At 47.9% G+C, this 17424-nt stretch overlaps 28 non-coding genes across 28 annotated transcripts; 13 read left to right on the plus strand and 15 right to left on the minus strand.

The window, feature by feature from the left end:
- Positions 1-412: 412 nt before the first annotated feature.
- LOC141313428 (U5 spliceosomal RNA) lies at positions 413-528 on the minus strand. Its single transcript, XR_012349501.1, has one exon. It is a non-coding gene; the product is annotated as a U5 spliceosomal RNA (small nuclear RNA).
- Positions 529-1569: 1041 nt separating this feature from the next.
- On the plus strand, positions 1570-1641 carry trnad-guc (transfer RNA aspartic acid (anticodon GUC)). Its single transcript has one exon. It is a non-coding gene; the product is annotated as a tRNA-Asp (tRNA).
- A 103-nt stretch (positions 1642-1744) lies between these two features.
- On the minus strand, positions 1745-1816 carry trnag-ucc (transfer RNA glycine (anticodon UCC)). Its single transcript has one exon. It is a non-coding gene; the product is annotated as a tRNA-Gly (tRNA).
- Positions 1817-2320: 504 nt separating this feature from the next.
- On the minus strand, positions 2321-2436 carry LOC141313342 (U5 spliceosomal RNA). Its single transcript, XR_012349416.1, has one exon. It is a non-coding gene; the product is annotated as a U5 spliceosomal RNA (small nuclear RNA).
- Positions 2437-2835: 399 nt separating this feature from the next.
- On the plus strand, positions 2836-2906 carry trnag-gcc (transfer RNA glycine (anticodon GCC)). The gene has a single exon. It is a non-coding gene; the product is annotated as a tRNA-Gly (tRNA).
- A 569-nt stretch (positions 2907-3475) lies between these two features.
- trnad-guc (transfer RNA aspartic acid (anticodon GUC)) lies at positions 3476-3547 on the plus strand. The gene has a single exon. It is a non-coding gene; the product is annotated as a tRNA-Asp (tRNA).
- A 680-nt stretch (positions 3548-4227) lies between these two features.
- On the minus strand, positions 4228-4343 carry LOC141313429 (U5 spliceosomal RNA). Its single transcript, XR_012349502.1, has one exon. It is a non-coding gene; the product is annotated as a U5 spliceosomal RNA (small nuclear RNA).
- A 1041-nt stretch (positions 4344-5384) lies between these two features.
- On the plus strand, positions 5385-5456 carry trnad-guc (transfer RNA aspartic acid (anticodon GUC)). The gene has a single exon. It is a non-coding gene; the product is annotated as a tRNA-Asp (tRNA).
- A 103-nt stretch (positions 5457-5559) lies between these two features.
- trnag-ucc (transfer RNA glycine (anticodon UCC)) lies at positions 5560-5631 on the minus strand. Its single transcript has one exon. It is a non-coding gene; the product is annotated as a tRNA-Gly (tRNA).
- Positions 5632-6136: 505 nt separating this feature from the next.
- Positions 6137-6252, minus strand: LOC141313343 (U5 spliceosomal RNA). The gene has a single exon (XR_012349417.1). It is a non-coding gene; the product is annotated as a U5 spliceosomal RNA (small nuclear RNA).
- Positions 6253-7293: 1041 nt separating this feature from the next.
- trnad-guc (transfer RNA aspartic acid (anticodon GUC)) lies at positions 7294-7365 on the plus strand. The gene has a single exon. It is a non-coding gene; the product is annotated as a tRNA-Asp (tRNA).
- A 103-nt stretch (positions 7366-7468) lies between these two features.
- trnag-ucc (transfer RNA glycine (anticodon UCC)) lies at positions 7469-7540 on the minus strand. The gene has a single exon. It is a non-coding gene; the product is annotated as a tRNA-Gly (tRNA).
- Positions 7541-8044: 504 nt separating this feature from the next.
- Positions 8045-8160, minus strand: LOC141313345 (U5 spliceosomal RNA). Its single transcript, XR_012349418.1, has one exon. It is a non-coding gene; the product is annotated as a U5 spliceosomal RNA (small nuclear RNA).
- Positions 8161-8559: 399 nt separating this feature from the next.
- On the plus strand, positions 8560-8630 carry trnag-gcc (transfer RNA glycine (anticodon GCC)). The gene has a single exon. It is a non-coding gene; the product is annotated as a tRNA-Gly (tRNA).
- A 568-nt stretch (positions 8631-9198) lies between these two features.
- On the plus strand, positions 9199-9270 carry trnad-guc (transfer RNA aspartic acid (anticodon GUC)). Its single transcript has one exon. It is a non-coding gene; the product is annotated as a tRNA-Asp (tRNA).
- A 680-nt stretch (positions 9271-9950) lies between these two features.
- LOC141313430 (U5 spliceosomal RNA) lies at positions 9951-10066 on the minus strand. Its single transcript, XR_012349503.1, has one exon. It is a non-coding gene; the product is annotated as a U5 spliceosomal RNA (small nuclear RNA).
- Positions 10067-11094: 1028 nt separating this feature from the next.
- trnad-guc (transfer RNA aspartic acid (anticodon GUC)) lies at positions 11095-11166 on the plus strand. The gene has a single exon. It is a non-coding gene; the product is annotated as a tRNA-Asp (tRNA).
- A 103-nt stretch (positions 11167-11269) lies between these two features.
- trnar-ucu (transfer RNA arginine (anticodon UCU)) lies at positions 11270-11341 on the minus strand. The gene has a single exon. It is a non-coding gene; the product is annotated as a tRNA-Arg (tRNA).
- Positions 11342-11846: 505 nt separating this feature from the next.
- On the minus strand, positions 11847-11962 carry LOC141313346 (U5 spliceosomal RNA). The gene has a single exon (XR_012349419.1). It is a non-coding gene; the product is annotated as a U5 spliceosomal RNA (small nuclear RNA).
- Positions 11963-12361: 399 nt separating this feature from the next.
- Positions 12362-12432, plus strand: trnag-gcc (transfer RNA glycine (anticodon GCC)). The gene has a single exon. It is a non-coding gene; the product is annotated as a tRNA-Gly (tRNA).
- A 569-nt stretch (positions 12433-13001) lies between these two features.
- Positions 13002-13073, plus strand: trnad-guc (transfer RNA aspartic acid (anticodon GUC)). The gene has a single exon. It is a non-coding gene; the product is annotated as a tRNA-Asp (tRNA).
- A 103-nt stretch (positions 13074-13176) lies between these two features.
- On the minus strand, positions 13177-13248 carry trnag-ucc (transfer RNA glycine (anticodon UCC)). Its single transcript has one exon. It is a non-coding gene; the product is annotated as a tRNA-Gly (tRNA).
- A 505-nt stretch (positions 13249-13753) lies between these two features.
- On the minus strand, positions 13754-13869 carry LOC141313348 (U5 spliceosomal RNA). Its single transcript, XR_012349421.1, has one exon. It is a non-coding gene; the product is annotated as a U5 spliceosomal RNA (small nuclear RNA).
- Positions 13870-14268: 399 nt separating this feature from the next.
- Positions 14269-14339, plus strand: trnag-gcc (transfer RNA glycine (anticodon GCC)). The gene has a single exon. It is a non-coding gene; the product is annotated as a tRNA-Gly (tRNA).
- A 744-nt stretch (positions 14340-15083) lies between these two features.
- Positions 15084-15155, minus strand: trnar-ucu (transfer RNA arginine (anticodon UCU)). The gene has a single exon. It is a non-coding gene; the product is annotated as a tRNA-Arg (tRNA).
- A 505-nt stretch (positions 15156-15660) lies between these two features.
- LOC141313349 (U5 spliceosomal RNA) lies at positions 15661-15776 on the minus strand. The gene has a single exon (XR_012349422.1). It is a non-coding gene; the product is annotated as a U5 spliceosomal RNA (small nuclear RNA).
- A 399-nt stretch (positions 15777-16175) lies between these two features.
- On the plus strand, positions 16176-16246 carry trnag-gcc (transfer RNA glycine (anticodon GCC)). Its single transcript has one exon. It is a non-coding gene; the product is annotated as a tRNA-Gly (tRNA).
- Positions 16247-16815: 569 nt separating this feature from the next.
- trnad-guc (transfer RNA aspartic acid (anticodon GUC)) lies at positions 16816-16887 on the plus strand. The gene has a single exon. It is a non-coding gene; the product is annotated as a tRNA-Asp (tRNA).
- Positions 16888-17424: the final 537 nt, after the last annotated feature.

Here is a 17424-nt window from a genome sequence, read left to right on the forward strand (position 1 = left end):
GTATCCCGTCATGTACGAGAGAGTGCTGTCTTTCCATGCGGGCTAAAGAAATCTGGAGCTGCGACGCAGAAAGCGCAAAGGCCGCAAGTACAGAACGTGGTGAGGCGCGCTTCGTTCCACCGCCCATTGGCTGGTGGCCAGTTTTACTCTTGACACTCCAATACAGCTCTGTTGTGAGCAGAAAAGAATGCTGGAAGTACATAAGTCACTGACAGGGCCAAAGTAGCTGAAGCCCAAGGTTTGGATCCCATCATGTCATGAGAGTGCTGTCTTTCCATGCTGGCTGAAAAAAAATGTGAAGTTGCGACACAGGAAGCGCAAAGGCTGCAAACACGGTCCACGAGAAAGCACGCTTTGCTCCAATGCACATTGGTGTGTGGTCAGATTTAGTCTGCTATTGAAACTGCAGTGCAGCTCTGCTGTGAGCAGAGCACCCAAAAATACAGGTCACTCGGAAAGGTTCCCCTCCACGGAAATCTTTAGTAAAAGGCGAAAGATTTATGCGTCTATGAAGAGAAACTCGAGTGGTGTGCCCATGCGCTTGAGCATGTGCGCTCCCTGTGGTAAACCACTATACTCACAAAGGGTAATCTAGGGTGCCGATAAGATTTTCATCTCCCCCTCACTCCAAATGGGAGGAGTAAAAGTTAAAAAGTCTCTTCCATCATCCATTCTCGCCTGCCACACAGGAGGCCTGGCTCTGATTCCCGGGCAAATGCAGGAACAGAGTTCTTTTAAGTAAGGGGTGTGTGTTTGCATGTGTGTGGGATTCTTTAAAATGAGCCTTGAAGGCCAAGCCTGATTTGCTAGAAGGAGCTCCAAACTTTGCATATTGACCCAACCCCCCTTTACCTGGATTTGACGTGTAACAGTTACGCACCATTACTAAATCCAGGGCAATGTGAAGGCCGAAGTTCTCCCAGCCGAGCATTGGTGGTTCAGTGGTAGATTTCTCGCCTGCCACGCGGGAGACCCGGGTCCGATTCCCGGCCAATGCAGGAACGGAGTGCTTTTAATTAAGTTGTGTGTGTGCTTGCATGTGTGTAAGGTTCTTTAAAATGAAGCCTGATTTACTTGAAGGAGCTCCAACCTTTGCATACCGACCAACCCCCGTTCCCTGCCGAATCTTTTCAGAAACTCATTAGTCCGTCTATATTCGTCAAATGCCTATAAAACTTGTTCACTTTATCTATAGGTTGACGAAGTTTAGCAGTGGGCAATATACTCGTAAATGCGGTGTTAATTCCAAACGTTCTCCCTCCTTTCCGAGCATTGGTGGTTCAGTGGTAGAATTCTAGCAGTGGGCGATATGATCCACGTAAATGCGATGTTACTGCCACATGATTTCCCATCCTTTTTTTCATGTTCCCATTATGAAAAGTAAAAAAAAAAATAGTAATAATAGTAAAGTGCTCCAAATGAGGACCCCCTGTAATGTGTAGCATTCAAGATATTGGGAGACTCAATAAGATCAAGGCAGGTTGATTTGTTTTTTTCATGGAGTAGTGGCTCCTTATGCTGATGTCGGTGAAGTCAAGTCGGCTGGGGGCGAAGCACAGCGGGTACAGCTCCTCGTTAGTATAGTGGACAGTATCTCCGCCTGTCACGCGGAAGACCGGGGTTCGATTCCCCGACGGGGAGACCCAGCTCTTTGCTGCTGCTGAACGACTCATCCAAAAGATTTTGGTGCTGACAGAGGTCACAGAAGGAGTTCTGCTTCAACGTCAGCCAGAGCCAAAACAAATGCGTTGGCCGGGAATCGAACCCGGGTCAACTGCTTGGAAGGCAGCTATGCTCACCACTATACCACCAACGCAAGTTCCCGACTCCAGCTTTTAGCCATCTGAAAAGAATGCTTGAAATGCACAAGTCAATGATAGGGCAAAAGGAGCTGAAGCCATCTTTGTTTGTATCCCGTCATGTACGAGAGAGTGCTGTCTTTCCATGCGGGCTAAAGAAATCTGGAGCTGCGACGCAGAAAGCGCAAAGGCCGCAAGTACAGAACGTGGTGAGGCGCGCTTCGTTCCACCGCCCATTGGCTGGTGGCCAGTTTTACTCTTGACACTCCAATACAGCTCTGTTGTGAGCAGAAAAGAATGCTGGAAGTACATAAGTCACTGACAGGGCCAAAGTAGCTGAAGCCCAAGGTTTGGATCCCATCATGTCATGAGAGTGCTGTCTTTCCATGCTGGCTGAAAAAAATGTGAAGTTGCGACACAGGAAGCGCAAAGGCTGCAAACACGGTCCACGAGAAAGCACGCTTTGCTCCAATGCACATTGGTGTGTGGTCAGATTTAGTCTGCTATTGAAACTGCAGTGCAGCTCTGCTGTGAGCAGAGCACCCAAAAATACAGGTCACTCGGAAAGGTTCCCCTCCACGGAAATCTTTAGTAAAAGGCGAAAGATTTATGCGTCTATGAAGAGAAACTCGAGTTGTGTGCCCATGCGCTTGAGCATGTGCGCTCCCTGTGGTAAACCACTATACTCACAAAGGGTAATCTAGGGTGCCGATAAGATTTTCATCTCCCCCTCACTCCAAATGGGAGGAGTAAAAGTTAAAAAGTCTCTTCCATCATCCATTCTCGCCTGCCACACAGGAGGCCTGGCTCTGATTCCCGGGCAAATGCAGGAACAGAGTTCTTTTAAGTAAGGGGTGTGTGTTTGCATGTGTGTGGGATTCTTTAAAATGAGCCTTGAAGGCCAAGCCTGATTTGCTAGAAGGAGCTCCAAACTTTGCATATTGACCCAACCCCCCTTTACCTGGATTTGACGTGTAACAGTTACGCACCATTACTAAATCCAGGGCAATGTGAAGGCCGAAAGTCTCCCAGCCGAGCATTGGTGGTTCAGTGGTAGAATTCTCGCCTGCCACGCGGGAGACCCGGGTCCGAATCCCGGCCAATGCAGGAACGGAGTGCTTTTAATTAAGTTGTGTGTGTGCTTGCATGTGTGTAAGGTTCTTTAAAATGAAGCCTGATTTACTTGAAGGAGCTCCAACCTTTGCATACCGACCAACCCCCGTTCCCTGCCGAATCTTTTCAGAAACTCATTAGTCCGTCTATATTCGTCAAATGCCTATAAAACTTGTTCACTTTATCTATAGGTTGACGAAGTTTAGCAGTGGGCAATATACTCGTAAATGCGGTGTTAATTCCAAACGTTCTCCCTCCTTTCCGAGCATTGGTGGTTCAGTGGTAGAATTCTAGCAGTGGGCGATATGATCCACGTAAATGCGATGTTACTGCCACATGATTTCCCATCCTTTTTTTCATGTTCCCATTATGAAAAGTAAAAAAAAATAGTAATAATAGTAAAGTGGTCCAAATGAGGACCCCCTGTAATGTGTAGCATTCAAGATATTGGGAGACTCAATAAGATCAAGGCAGGTTGATTTGTTTTTTTCATGGAGTAGTGGCTCCTTATGCTGATGTCGGTGAAGTCAAGTCGGCTGGGGGCGAAGCACAGCGGGTACAGCTCCTCGTTAGTATAGTGGACAGTATCTCCGCCTGTCACGCGGAAGACCGGGGTTCGATTCCCCGACGGGGAGACCCAGCTCTTTGCTGCTGCTGAACGACTCATCCAAAAGATTTTGGTGCTGACAGAGGTCACAGAAGGAGTTCTGCTTCAACGTCAGCCAGAGCCAAAACAAATGCGTTGGCCGGGAATCGAACCCGGGTCAACTGCTTGGAAGGCAGCTATGCTCACCACTATACCACCAACCCAAGTTCCCGACTCCAGCTTTTAGCCATCTGAAAAGAATGCTTGAAATGCACAAGTCACTGATAGGGCAAAAGGAGCTGAAGCCATCTTTGTTTGTATCTCGTCATGTACGAGAGAGTGCTGTCTTTCCATGCGGGCTAAAGAAATCTGGAGCTGCGACGCAGAAAGCGCAAAGGCCGCAAGTACAGAACGTGGTGAGGCGCGCTTCGTTCCACCGCCCATTGGCTGGTGGCCAGTTTTACTCTTGACACTCCAATACAGCTCTGTTGTGAGCAGAAAAGAATGCTGGAAGTACATAAGTCACTGACAGGGCCAAAGTAGCTGAAGCCCAAGGTTTGGATCCCATCATGTCATGAGAGTGCTGTCTTTCCATGCTGGCTGAAAAAAAATGTGAAGTTGCGACACAGGAAGCGCAAAGGCTGCAAACACGGTCCACGAGAAAGCACGCTTTGCTCCAATGCACATTGGTGTGTGGTCAGATTTAGTCTGCTATTGAAACTGCAGTGCAGCTCTGCTGTGAGCAGAGCACCCAAAAATACAGGTCACTCGGAAAGGTTCCCCTCCACGGAAATCTTTAGTAAAAGGCGAAAGATTTATGCGTCTATGAAGAGAAACTCGAGTGGTGTGCCCATGCGCTTGAGCATGTGCGCTCCCTGTGGTAAACCACTATACTCACAAAGGGTAATCTAGGGTGCCGATAAGATTTTCATCTCCCCCTCACTCCAAATGGGAGGAGTAAAAGTTAAAAAGTCTCTTCCATCATCCATTCTCGCCTGCCACACAGGAGGCCTGGCTCTGATTCCCGGGCAAATGCAGGAACAGAGTTCTTTTAAGTAAGGGGTGTGTGTTTGCATGTGTGTGGGATTCTTTAAAATGAGCCTTGAAGGCCAAGCCTGATTTGCTAGAAGGAGCTCCAAACTTTGCATATTGACCCAACCCCCCTTTACCTGGATTTGACGTGTAACAGTTACGCACCATTACTAAATCCAGGGCAATGTGAAGGCCGAAGTTCTCCCAGCCGAGCATTGGTGGTTCAGTGGTAGATTTCTCGCCTGCCACGCGGGAGACCCGGGTCCGATTCCCGGCCAATGCAGGAACGGAGTGCTTTTAATTAAGTTGTGTGTGTGCTTGCATGTGTGTAAGGTTCTTTAAAATGAAGCCTGATTTACTTGAAGGAGCTCCAACCTTTGCATACCGACCAACCCCCGTTCCCTGCCGAATCTTTTCAGAAACTCATTAGTCCGTCTATATTCGTCAAATGCCTATAAAACTTGTTCACTTTATCTATAGGTTGACGAAGTTTAGCAGTGGGCAATATACTCGTAAATGCGGTGTTAATTCCAAACGTTCTCCCTCCTTTCCGAGCATTGGTGGTTCAGTGGTAGAATTCTAGCAGTGGGCGATATGATCCACGTAAATGCGATGTTACTGCCACATGATTTCCCATCCTTTTTTTCATGTTCCCATTATGAAAAGTAAAAAAAAAAATAGTAATAATAGTAAAGTGCTCCAAATGAGGACCCCCTGTAATGTGTAGCATTCAAGATATTGGGAGACTCAATAAGATCAAGGCAGGTTGATTTGTTTTTTTCATGGAGTAGTGGCTCCTTATGCTGATGTCGGTGAAGTCAAGTCGGCTGGGGGCGAAGCACAGCGGGTACAGCTCCTCGTTAGTATAGTGGACAGTATCTCCGCCTGTCACGCGGAAGACCGGGGTTCGATTCCCCGACGGGGAGACCCAGCTCTTTGCTGCTGCTGAACGACTCATCCAAAAGATTTTGGTGCTGACAGAGGTCACAGAAGGAGTTCTGCTTCAACGTCAGCCAGAGCCAAAACAAATGCGTTGGCCGGGAATCGAACCCGGGTCAACTGCTTGGAAGGCAGCTATGCTCACCACTATACCACCAACGCAAGTTCCCGACTCCAGCTTTTAGCCATCTGAAAAGAATGCTTGAAATGCACAAGTCAATGATAGGGCAAAAGGAGCTGAAGCCATCTTTGTTTGTATCCCGTCATGTACGAGAGAGTGCTGTCTTTCCATGCGGGCTAAAGAAATCTGGAGCTGCGACGCAGAAAAGCGCAAAGGCCGCAAGTACAGAACGTGGTGAGGCGCGCTTCGTTCCACCGCCCATTGGCTGGTGGCCAGTTTTACTCTTGACACTCCAATACAGCTCTGTTGTGAGCAGAAAAGAATGCTGGAAGTACATAAGTCACTGACAGGGCCAAAGTAGCTGAAGCCCAAGGTTTGGATCCCATCATGTCATGAGAGTGCTGTCTTTCCATGCTGGCTGAAAAAAATGTGAAGTTGCGACACAGGAAGCGCAAAGGCTGCAAACACGGTCCACGAGAAAGCACGCTTTGCTCCAATGCACATTGGTGTGTGGTCAGATTTAGTCTGCTATTGAAACTGCAGTGCAGCTCTGCTGTGAGCAGAGCACCCAAAAATACAGGTCACTCGGAAAGGTTCCCCTCCACGGAAATCTTTAGTAAAAGGCGAAAGATTTATGCGTCTATGAAGAGAAACTCGAGTTGTGTGCCCATGCGCTTGAGCATGTGCGCTCCCTGTGGTAAACCACTATACTCACAAAGGGTAATCTAGGGTGCCGATAAGATTTTCATCTCCCCCTCACTCCAAATGGGAGGAGTAAAAGTTAAAAAGTCTCTTCCATCATCCATTCTCGCCTGCCACACAGGAGGCCTGGCTCTGATTCCCGGGCAAATGCAGGAACAGAGTTCTTTTAAGTAAGGGGTGTGTGTTTGCATGTGTGTGGGATTCTTTAAAATGAGCCTTGAAGGCCAAGCCTGATTTGCTAGAAGGAGCTCCAAACTTTGCATATTGACCCAACCCCCCTTTACCTGGATTTGACGTGTAACAGTTACGCACCATTACTAAATCCAGGGCAATGTGAAGGCCGAAGTTCTCCCAGCCGAGCATTGGTGGTTCAGTGGTAGATTTCTCGCCTGCCACGCGGGAGACCCGGGTCCGATTCCCGGCCAATGCAGGAACGGAGTGCTTTTAATTAAGTTGTGTGTGTGCTTGCATGTGTGTAAGGTTCTTTAAAATGAAGCCTGATTTACTTGAAGGAGCTCCAACCTTTGCATACCGACCAACCCCCGTTCCCTGCCGAATCTTTTCAGAAACTCATTAGTCCGTCTATATTCGTCAAATGCCTATAAAACTTGTTCACTTTATCTATAGGTTGACGAAGTTTAGCAGTGGGCAATATACTCGTAAATGCGGTGTTAATTCCAAACGTTCTCCCTCCTTTCCGAGCATTGGTGGTTCAGTGGTAGAATTCTAGCAGTGGGCGATATGATCCACGTAAATGCGATGTTACTGCCACATGATTTCCCATCCTTTTTTTCATGTTCCCATTATGAAAAGTAAAAAAAAAAATAGTAATAATAGTAAAGTGCTCCAAATGAGGACCCCCTGTAATGTGTAGCATTCAAGATATTGGGAGACTCAATAAGATCAAGGCAGGTTGATTTGTTTTTTTCATGGAGTAGTGGCTCCTTATGCTGATGTCGGTGAAGTCAAGTCGGCTGGGGGCGAAGCACAGCGGGTACAGCTCCTCGTTAGTATAGTGGACAGTATCTCCGCCTGTCACGCGGAAGACCGGGGTTCGATTCCCCGACGGGGAGACCCAGCTCTTTGCTGCTGCTGAACGACTCATCCAAAAGATTTTGGTGCTGACAGAGGTCACAGAAGGAGTTCTGCTTCAACGTCAGCCAGAGCCAAAACAAATGCGTTGGCCGGGAATCGAACCCGGGTCAACTGCTTGGAAGGCAGCTATGCTCACCACTATACCACCAACGCAAGTTCCCGACTCCAGCTTTTAGCCATCTGAAAAGAATGCTTGAAATGCACAAGTCAATGATAGGGCAAAAGGAGCTGAAGCCATCTTTGTTTGTATCCCGTCATGTACGAGAGAGTGCTGTCTTTCCATGCGGGCTAAAGAAATCTGGAGCTGCGACGCAGAAAGCGCAAAGGCCGCAAGTACAGAACGTGGTGAGGCGCGCTTCGTTCCACCGCCCATTGGCTGGTGGCCAGTTTTACTCTTGACACTCCAATACAGCTCTGTTGTGAGCAGAAAAGAATGCTGGAAGTACATAAGTCACTGACAGGGCCAAAGTAGCTGAAGCCCAAGGTTTGGATCCCATCATGTCATGAGAGTGCTGTCTTTCCATGCTGGCTGAAAAAAATGTGAAGTTGCGACACAGGAAGCGCAAAGGCTGCAAACACGGTCCACGAGAAAGCACGCTTTGCTCCAATGCACATTGGTGTGTGGTCAGATTTAGTCTGCTATTGAAACTGCAGTGCAGCTCTGCTGTGAGCAGAGCACCCAAAAATACAGGTCACTCGGAAAGGTTCCCCTCCACGGAAATCTTTAGTAAAAGGCGAAAGATTTATGCGTCTATGAAGAGAAACTCGAGTTGTGTGCCCATGCGCTTGAGCATGTGCGCTCCCTGTGGTAAACCACTATACTCACAAAGGGTAATCTAGGGTGCCGATAAGATTTTCATCTCCCCCTCACTCCAAATGGGAGGAGTAAAAGTTAAAAAGTCTCTTCCATCATCCATTCTCGCCTGCCACACAGGAGGCCTGGCTCTGATTCCCGGGCAAATGCAGGAACAGAGTTCTTTTAAGTAAGGGGTGTGTGTTTGCATGTGTGTGGGATTCTTTAAAATGAGCCTTGAAGGCCAAGCCTGATTTGCTAGAAGGAGCTCCAAACTTTGCATATTGACCCAACCCCCCTTTACCTGGATTTGACGTGTAACAGTTACGCACCATTACTAAATCCAGGGCAATGTGAAGGCCGAAAGTCTCCCAGCCGAGCATTGGTGGTTCAGTGGTAGAATTCTCGCCTGCCACGCGGGAGACCCGGGTCCGAATCCCGGCCAATGCAGGAACGGAGTGCTTTTAATTAAGTTGTGTGTGTGCTTGCATGTGTGTAAGGTTCTTTAAAATGAAGCCTGATTTACTTGAAGGAGCTCCAACCTTTGCATACCGACCAACCCCCGTTCCCTGCCGAATCTTTTCAGAAACTCATTAGTCCGTCTATATTCGTCAAATGCCTATAAAACTTGTTCACTTTATCTATAGGTTGACGAAGTTTAGCAGTGGGCAATATACTCGTAAATGCGGTGTTAATTCCAAACGTTCTCCCTCCTTTCCGAGCATTGGTGGTTCAGTGGTAGAATTCTAGCAGTGGGCGATATGATCCACGTAAATGCGATGTTACTGCCACATGATTTCCCATCCTTTTTTTCATGTTCCCATTATGAAAAGTAAAAAAAAATAGTAATAATAGTAAAGTGGTCCAAATGAGGACCCCTGTAATGTGTAGCATTCAAGATATTGGGAGACTCAATAAGATCAAGGCAGGTTGATTTGTTTTTTTCATGGAGTAGTGGCTCCTTATGCTGATGTCGGTGAAGTCAAGTCGGCTGGGGGCGAAGCACAGCGGGTACAGCTCCTCGTTAGTATAGTGGACAGTATCTCCGCCTGTCACGCGGAAGACCGGGGTTCGATTCCCCGACGGGGAGACCCAGCTCTTTGCTGCTGCTGAACGACTCATCCAAAAGATTTTGGTGCTGACAGAGGTCACAGAAGGAGTTCTGCTTCAACGTCAGCCAGAGCCAAAACAAATGCGTTGGCCGGGAATCGAACCCGGGTCAACTGCTTGGAAGGCAGCTATGCTCACCACTATACCACCAACCCAAGTTCCCGACTCCAGCTTTTAGCCATCTGAAAAGAATGCTTGAAATGCACAAGTCACTGATAGGGCAAAAGGAGCTGAAGCCATCTTTGTTTGTATCCCGTCATGTACGAGAGAGTGCTGTCTTTCCATGCGGGCTAAAGAAATCTGGAGCTGCGACGCAGAAAGCGCAAAGGCCGCAAGTACAGAACGTGGTGAGGCGCGCTTCGTTCCACCGCCCATTGGCTGGTGGCCAGTTTTACTCTTGACACTCCAATACAGCTCTGTTGTGAGCAGAAAAGAATGCTGGAAGTACATAAGTCACTGACAGGGCCAAAGTAGCTGAAGCCCAAGGTTTGGATCCCATCATGTCATGAGAGTGCTGTCTTTCCATGCTGGCTGAAAAAAAATGTGAAGTTGCGACACAGGAAGCGCAAAGGCTGCAAACACGGTCCACGAGAAAGCACGCTTTGCTCCAATGCACATTGGTGTGTGGTCAGATTTAGTCTGCTATTGAAACTGCAGTGCAGCTCTGCTGTGAGCAGAGCACCCAAAAATACAGGTCACTCGGAAAGGTTCCCCTCCACGGAAATCTTTAGTAAAAGGCGAAAGATTTATGCGTCTATGAAGAGAAACTCGAGTGGTGTGCCCATGCGCTTGAGCATGTGCGCTCCCTGTGGTAAACCACTATACTCACAAAGGGTAATCTAGGGTGCCGATAAGATTTTCATCTCCCCCTCACTCCAAATGGGAGGAGTAAAAGTTAAAAAGTCTCTTCCATCATCCATTCTCGCCTGCCACACAGGAGGCCTGGCTCTGATTCCCGGGCAAATGCAGGAACAGAGTTCTTTTAAGTAAGGGGTGTGTGTTTGCATGTGTGTGGGATTCTTTAAAATGAGCCTTGAAGGCCAAGCCTGATTTGCTAGAAGGAGCTCCAAACTTTGCATATTGACCCAACCCCCCTTTACCTGGATTTGACGTGTAACAGTTACGCACCATTACTAAATCCAGGGCAATGTGAAGGCCGAAGTTCTCCCAGCCGAGCATTGGTGGTTCAGTGGTAGATTTCTCGCCTGCCACGCGGGAGACCCGGGTCCGATTCCCGGCCAATGCAGGAACGGAGTGCTTTTAATTAAGTTGTGTGTGTGCTTGCATGTGTGTAAGGTTCTTTAAAATGAAGCCTGATTTACTTGAAGGAGCTCCAACCTTTGCATACCGACCAACCCCCGTTCCCTGCCGAATCTTTTCAGAAACTCTATATTCGTCAAATGCCTATAAAACTTGTTCACTTTATCTATAGGTTGACGAAGTTTAGCAGTGGGCAATATACTCGTAAATGCGGTGTTAATTCCAAACGTTCTCCCTCCTTTCCGAGCATTGGTGGTTCAGTGGTAGAATTCTAGCAGTGGGCGATATGATCCACGTAAATGCGATGTTACTGCCACATGATTTCCCATCCTTTTTTTCATGTTCCCGTTATGAAAAGTAAAAAAAAATAGTAATAATAGTAAAGTGGTCCAAATGAGGACCCCCTGTAATGTGTAGCATTCAAGATATTGGGAGACTCAATAAGATCAAGGCAGGTTGATTTGTTTTTTTCATGGAGTAGTGGCTCCTTATGCTGATGTCGGTGAAGTCAAGTCGGCTGGGGGCGGAGAACAGCGGGTACAGCTCCTCGTTAGTATAGTGGACAGTATCTCCGCCTGTCACGCGGAAGACCGGGGTTCGATTCCCCGACGGGGAGACCCAGCTCTTTGCTGCTGCTGAACGACTCATCCAAAAGATTTTGGTGCTGACAGAGGTCACAGAAGGAGTTCTGCTTCAACGTCAGCCAGAGCCAAAACAAATGCGTTGGCCGGGAATCGAACCCGGGTCAACTGCTTAGAAGGCAGCTATGCTCACCACTATACCACCAACGCAAGTTCCCGACTCCAGCTTTTAGCCATCTGAAAAGAATGCTTGAAATGCACAAGTCACTGATAGGGCAAAAGGAGCTGAAGCCATCTTTGTTTGTATCCCGTCATGTACGAGAGAGTGCTGTCTTTCCATGCGGGCTAAAGAAATCTGGAGCTGCGACGCAGAAAGCGCAAAGGCCGCAAGTACAGAACGTGGTGAGGCGCGCTTCGTTCCACCGCCCATTGGCTGGTGGCCAGTTTTACTCTTGACACTCCAATACAGCTCTGTTGTGAGCAGAAAAGAATGCTGGAAGTACATAAGTCACTGACAGGGCCAAAGTAGCTGAAGCCCAAGGTTTGGATCCCATCATGTCATGAGAGTGCTGTCTTTCCATGCTGGCTGAAAAAAAATGTGAAGTTGCGACACAGGAAGCGCAAAGGCTGCAAACACGGTCCACGAGAAAGCACGCTTTGCTCCAATGCACATTGGTGTGTGGTCAGATTTAGTCTGCTATTGAAACTGCAGTGCAGCTCTGCTGTGAGCAGAGCACCCAAAAATACAGGTCACTCGGAAAGGTTCCCCTCCACGGAAATCTTTAGTAAAAGGCGAAAGATTTATGCGTCTATGAAGAGAAACTCGAGTTGTGTGCCCATGCGCTTGAGCATGTGCGCTCCCTGTGGTAAACCACTATACTCACAAAGGGTAATCTAGGGTGCCGATAAGATTTTCATCTCCCCCTCACTCCAAATGGGAGGAGTAAAAGTTAAAAAGTCTCTTCCATCATCCATTCTCGCCTGCCACACAGGAGGCCTGGCTCTGATTCCCGGGCAAATGCAGGAACAGAGTTCTTTTAAGTAAGGGGTGTGTGTTTGCATGTGTGTGGGATTCTTTAAAATGAGCCTTGAAGGCCAAGCCTGATTTGCTAGAAGGAGCTCCAAACTTTGCATATTGACCCAACCCCCCTTTACCTGGATTTGACGTGTAACAGTTACGCACCATTACTAAATCCAGGGCAATGTGAAGGCCGAAAGTCTCCCAGCCGAGCATTGGTGGTTCAGTGGTAGAATTCTCGCCTGCCACGCGGGAGACCCGGGTCCGATTCCCGGCCAATGCAGGAACGGAGTGCTTTTAATTAAGTTGTGTGTGTGCTTGCATGTGTGTAAGGTTCTTTAAAATGAAGCCTGATTTACTTGAAGGAGCTCCAACCTTTGCATACCGACCAACCCCCGTTCCCTGCCGAATCTTTTCAGAAACTCATTAGTCCGTCTATATTCGTCAAATGCCTATAAAACTTGTTCACTTTATCTATAGGTTGACGAAGTTTAGCAGTGGGCAATATACTCGTAAATGCGGTGTTAATTCCAAACGTTCTCCCTCCTTTCCGAGCATTGGTGGTTCAGTGGTAGAATTCTAGCAGTGGGCGATATGATCCACGTAAATGCGATGTTACTGCCACATGATTTCCCATCCTTTTTTTCATGTTCCCATTATGAAAAGTAAAAAAAAATAGTAATAATAGTAAAGTGGTCCAAATGAGGACCCCCTGTAATGTGTAGCATTCAAGATATTGGGAGACTCAATAAGATCAAGGCAGGTTGATTTGTTTTTTTCATGGAGTAGTGGCTCCTTATGCTGATGTCGGTGAAGTCAAGTCGGCTGGGGGCGGAGAACAGTGGGTACAGCTCCTCGTTAGTATAGTGGACAGTATCTCCGCCTGTCACGCGGAAGACCGGGGTTCGATTCCCCGACGGGGAGACCCAGCTCTTTGCTGCTGCTGAACGACTCATCCAAAAGATTTTGGTGCTGACAGAGGTCACAGAAGGAGTTCTGCTTCAACGTCAGCCAGAGCCAAAACAAATGCGTTGGCCGGGAATCGAACCCGGGTCAACTGCTTGGAAGGCAGCTATGCTCACCACTATACCACCAACGCAAGTTCCCGACTCCAGCTTTTAGCCATCTGAAAAGAATGCTTGAAATGCACAAGTCACTGATAGGGCAAAAGGAGCTGAAGCCATCTTTGTTTGTATCCCGTCATGTACGAGAGAGTGCTGTCTTTCCATGCGGGCTAAAGAAATCTGGAGCTGCGACGCAGAAAGCGCAAAGGCCGCAAGTACAGAACGTGGTGAGGCGCGCTTCGTTCCACCGCCCATTGGCTGGTGGCCAGTTTTACTCTTGACACTCCAATACAGCTCTGTTGTGAGCAGAAAAGAATGCTGGAAGTACATAAGTCACTGACAGGGCCAAAGTAGCTGAAGCCCAAGGTTTGGATCCCATCATGTCATGAGAGTGCTGTCTTTCCATGCTGGCTGAAAAAAAATGTGAAGTTGCGACACAGGAAGCGCAAAGGCTGCAAACACGGTCCACGAGAAAGCACGCTTTGCTCCAATGCACATTGGTGTGTGGTCAGATTTAGTCTGCTATTGAAACTGCAGTGCAGCTCTGCTGTGAGCAGAGCACCCAAAAATACAGGTCACTCGGAAAGGTTCCCCTCCACGGAAATCTTTAGTAAAAGGCGAAAGATTTATGCGTCTATGAAGAGAAACTCGAGTTGTGTGCCCATGCGCTTGAGCATGTGCGCTCCCTGTGGTAAACCACTATACTCACAAAGGGTAATCTAGGGTGCCGATAAGATTTTCATCTCCCCCTCACTCCAAATGGGAGGAGTAAAAGTTAAAAAGTCTCTTCCATCATCCATTCTCGCCTGCCACACAGGAGGCCTGGCTCTGATTCCCGGGCAAATGCAGGAACAGAGTTCTTTTAAGTAAGGGGTGTGTGTTTGCATGTGTGTGGGATTCTTTAAAATGAGCCTTGAAGGCCAAGCCTGATTTGCTAGAAGGAGCTCCAAACTTTGCATATTGACCCAACCCCCCTTTACCTGGATTTGACGTGTAACAGTTACGCACCATTACTAAATCCAGGGCAATGTGAAGGCCGAAAGTCTCCCAGCCGAGCATTGGTGGTTCAGTGGTAGAATTCTCGCCTGCCACGCGGGAGACCCGGGTCCGATTCCCGGCCAATGCAGGAACGGAGTGCTTTTAATTAAGTTGTGTGTGTGCTTGCATGTGTGTAAGGTTCTTTAAAATGAAGCCTGATTTACTTGAAGGAGCTCCAACCTTTGCATACCGACCAACCCCCGTTCCCTGCCGAATCTTTTCAGAAACTCATTAGTCCGTCTATATTCGTCAAATGCCTATAAAACTTGTTCACTTTATCTATAGGTTGACGAAGTTTAGCAGTGGGCAATATACTCGTAAATGCGGTGTTAATTCCAAACGTTCTCCCTCCTTTCCGAGCATTGGTGGTTCAGTGGTAGAATTCTAGCAGTGGGCGATATGATCCACGTAAATGCGATGTTACTGCCACATGATTTCCCATCCTTTTTTTCATGTTCCCATTATGAAAAGTAAAAAAAAATAGTAATAATAGTAAAGTGGTCCAAATGAGGACCCCCTGTAATGTGTAGCATTCAAGATATTGGGAGACTCAATAAGATCAAGGCAGGTTGATTTGTTTTTTTCATGGAGTAGTGGCTCCTTATGCTGATGTCGGTGAAGTCAAGTCGGCTGGGGGCGGAGAACAGTGGGTACAGCTCCTCGTTAGTATAGTGGACAGTATCTCCGCCTGTCACGCGGAAGACCGGGGTTCGATTCCCTGACGGGGAGACCCAGCTCTTTGCTGCTGCTGAACGACTCATCCAAAAGATTTTGGTGCTGACAGAGGTCACAGAAGGAGTTCTGCTTCAACGTCAGCCAGAGCCAAAACAAATGCGTTGGCCGGGAATCGAACCCGGGTCAACTGCTTAGAAGGCAGCTATGCTCACCACTATACCACCAACGCAAGTTCCCGACTCCAGCTTTTAGCCATCTGAAAAGAATGCTTGAAATGCACAAGTCACTGATAGGGCAAAAGGAGCTGAAGCCATCTTTGTTTGTATCCCGTCATGTACGAGAGAGTGCTGTCTTTCCATGCGGGCTAAAGAAATCTGGAGCTGCGACGCAGAAAGCGCAAAGGCCGCAAGTACAGAACGTGGTGAGGCGCGCTTCGTTCCACCGCCCATTGGCTGGTGGCCAGTTTTACTCTTGACACTCCAATACAGCTCTGTTGTGAGCAGAAAAGAATGCTGGAAGTACATAAGTCACTGACAGGGCCAAAGTAGCTGAAGCCCAAGGTTTGGATCCCATCATGTCATGAGAGTGCTGTCTTTCCATGCTGGCTGAAAAAAAATGTGAAGTTGCGACACAGGAAGCGCAAAGGCTGCAAACACGGTCCACGAGAAAGCACGCTTTGCTCCAATGCACATTGGCGTGTGGTCAGATTTAGTCTGCTATTGAAACTGCAGTGCAGCTCTGCTGTGAGCAGAGCACCCAAAAATACAGGTCACTCGGAAAGGTTCCCCTCCACGGAAATCTTTAGTAAAAGGCGAAAGATTTATGCGTCTATGAAGAGAAACTCGAGTTGTGTGCCCATGCGCTTGAGCATGTGCGCTCCCTGTGGTAAACCACTATACTCACAAAGGGTAATCTAGGGTGCCGATAAGATTTTCATCTCCCCCTCACTCCAAATGGGAGGAGTAAAAGTTAAAAAGTCTCTTCCATCATCCATTCTCGCCTGCCACACAGGAGGCCTGGCTCTGATTCCCGGGCAAATGCAGGAACAGAGTTCTTTTAAGTAAGGGGTGTGTGTTTGCATGTGTGTGGGATTCTTTAAAATGAGCCTTGAAGGCCAAGCCTGATTTGCTAGAAGGAGCTCCAAACTTTGCATATTGACCCAACCCCCCTTTACCTGGATTTGACGTGTAACAGTTACGCACCATTACTAAATCCAGGGCAATGTGAAGGCCGAAAGTCTCCCAGCCGAGCATTGGTGGTTCAGTGGTAGAATTCTCGCCTGCCACGCGGGAGACCCGGGTCCGATTCCCGGCCAATGCAGGAACGGAGTGCTTTTAATTAAGTTGTGTGTGTGCTTGCATGTGTGTAAGGTTCTTTAAAATGAAGCCTGATTTACTTGAAGGAGCTCCAACCTTTGCATACCGACCAACCCCCGTTCCCTGCCGAATCTTTTCAGAAACTCATTAGTCCGTCTATATTCGTCAAATGCCTATAAAACTTGTTCACTTTATCTATAGGTTGACGAAGTTTAGCAGTGGGCAATATACTCGTAAATGCGGTGTTAATTCCAAACGTTCTCCCTCCTTTCCGAGCATTGGTGGTTCAGTGGTAGAATTCTAGCAGTGGGCGATATGATCCACGTAAATGCGATGTTACTGCCACATGATTTCCCATCCTTTTTTTCATGTTCCCATTATGAAAAGTAAAAAAAAATAGTAATAATAGTAAAGTGGTCCAAATGAGGACCCCCTGTAATGTGTAGCATTCAAGATATTGGGAGACTCAATAAGATCAAGGCAGGTTGATTTGTTTTTTTCATTGAGTAGTGGCTCCCTATGCTGATGTCGGTGAAGTCAAGTCGGCTGGGGGCGAAGCACAGCGGGTACAGCTCCTCGTTAGTATAGTGGACAGTATCTCCGCCTGTCACGCGGAAGACCGGGGTTCGATTCCCCGACGGGGAGACCCAGCTCTTTCCTGCTGCTGAACGACTCATCCAAAAGATTTTGGTGCTGACAGAGGTCACAGAAGGAGTTCTGCTTCAACGTCAGCCAGAGCCAAAACAAATGTGTTGGCCGGGAATCGAACCCGGGTCAACTGCTTGGAAGGCAGCTATGCTCACCACTATACCACCAACGCAAGTTCCCGACTCCAGCTTTTAGCCATCTGAAAAGAATGCTTGAAATGCACAAGTCAATGATAGGGCAAAAGGAGCTGAAGCCATCTTTGTTTGTATCCCGTCATGTACGAGAGAGTGCTGTCTTTCCATGCGGGCTAAAGAAATCTGGAGCTGCGACGCAGAAAGCGCAAAGGCCGCAAGTACAGAACGTGGTGAGGCGCGCTTCGTTCCACCGCCCATTGGCTGGTGGCCAGTTTTACTCTTGACACTCCAATACAGCTCTGTTGTGAGCAGAAAAGAATTCTGGAAGTACATAAGTCACTGACAGGGCCAAAGTAGCTGAAGCCCAAGGTTTGGATCCCATCATGTCATGAGAGTGCTG

The sequence above is a fragment of the Garra rufa genome, unplaced genomic scaffold (genome assembly GCF_049309525.1).
Source record: "Garra rufa unplaced genomic scaffold, GarRuf1.0 hap1_unplaced_007, whole genome shotgun sequence".
NCBI lineage: Eukaryota > Metazoa > Chordata > Actinopteri > Cypriniformes > Cyprinidae > Garra > Garra rufa.